The sequence below is a fragment of the Lagenorhynchus albirostris genome, chromosome 1, assembly GCF_949774975.1.
Source record: "Lagenorhynchus albirostris chromosome 1, mLagAlb1.1, whole genome shotgun sequence".
Classification (NCBI taxonomy): Eukaryota; Metazoa; Chordata; class Mammalia; order Artiodactyla; family Delphinidae; genus Lagenorhynchus; species Lagenorhynchus albirostris.
This window is the reverse complement of record NC_083095.1, coordinates 53,685,681-53,687,115: the sequence shown is the minus strand read 5'-3', so window position 1 is coordinate 53,687,115 and position 1,435 is coordinate 53,685,681. Positions and strand designations below refer to the sequence as shown.

Genomic DNA, 1,435 nt, shown 5'->3' with positions numbered 1-1,435 from the left:
ACCCGCACATTTCAATTTGTTCATGAGATACAGCTGCATTTTTGTCCTTCTATTCTGTGAAATACATATGCTTATTAATAAAATTTTCTCTTTTCTGAAGCCAAATTAAGTTCAGCTTTTGTTTGCTGTTGAAACATTCATAATTATCACAGTTCTTTCTTATAGGCTATTTATCAATAATGATTATTTTTTAGGCATTACTTTTCCTTCAGATTCATAATTCATAGTCAATTTAGAAATTATAGATTTAAGGACAATTTCATCATACTTTATAGAAAAGTTCTTAAGTGTGCTTATGAATGATTGGTAATAAAGTCATACAACATGACTTAGGAATTCTGGTAAAAATGATGGGAAGGGTTTGAAATTGTTAATTTGAAATAGCCTTGATTTTTGGAAAATATTTGTCTTTGAAAAGGACATCAAAAAATCTATGTCAAAAACTGATAATAGATTTTCCATTTATTGATGTTTCTTACTTTTTAAGAATAAAGGCCTAATCTAATTATTTCTGACTGGTAATCATATACTGCTACTTTGGGTTAATAATACTTTTACAAAATGAAATCTAGGTTTTAGTGTCTAATTATTATACCAACATTCATGGACAAAGTTGAAATAAATTTTGGTTAGAACACTGAAAACTTTTTTTTTTTTGACACTGTTTTATTTTATTCAATAGCAGTCTGCTCACACATGGTCCAAGAACTCCCAAATAATAAGGCAAAGATTGGTCTTCAAACATCATAGCCAGTGATGCCATGCTTGCCTATGATCTCGTCAACATAAAGCCACATCCACACCTCAGTGGCCACCAAACCATTCAGTAGAGCTTCCTTAACTGTGAGCTGTTTGAAGCTACCAGTTTGAGCACTATTGATAATGTTTTTCAAGCTCTGAATAGCTGTAGGGATCTCAGCAGGGGTTGGAGGAACCACTTAACCTTAGCACAGTGCCAAAATGTGGCCAGTCGAGGCTTCGAGTAAGTCACGGCAGCGTTGACCAGCACCGGGGCCTTCTCCATGAGGTTACAGACAAACTGGGCCATGGTTCTAGGACGGAAAGCCTGTCACCCCAAGTGGCCGACTTGAAAACTTTTAATTCTGAGCCAACATATGGATTTTTTAAGGAATATAAATGAGCTCTGTACAAATACATAAATTATGCTTATCTTCTGTTTACAGGAATAATAAATACAAATGCACTTAAAGCTGCCTTATAGTGAAATTCACAGCTTATAATATGGAATTAAGTATTGGTGAAACTTTAAACAGTGGAAAGCTGAGCGTTATTGAAGTAGACTTCTGGAAATGTTAGCTTTTTTTTTTTAAACAAAATTCACATTTTATTTAGGTGGAAATAAACTATACAAAATTGATTTTCTTCACCAAAAATAACAACATTATTTTCTGTATTATTCCTTATAAGTGTTTCA

At 33.0% G+C, this 1,435-nt stretch overlaps 1 pseudogene; it reads right to left on the bottom strand.

Moving 5' to 3' along the window:
• Nucleotides 1–737: 737 nt before the first annotated feature.
• Nucleotides 738–1,048, bottom strand: LOC132530392 (ATP synthase subunit g, mitochondrial-like; annotated as a pseudogene).
• Between the last annotated feature and the right edge of the window lie 387 nt (nt 1,049–1,435).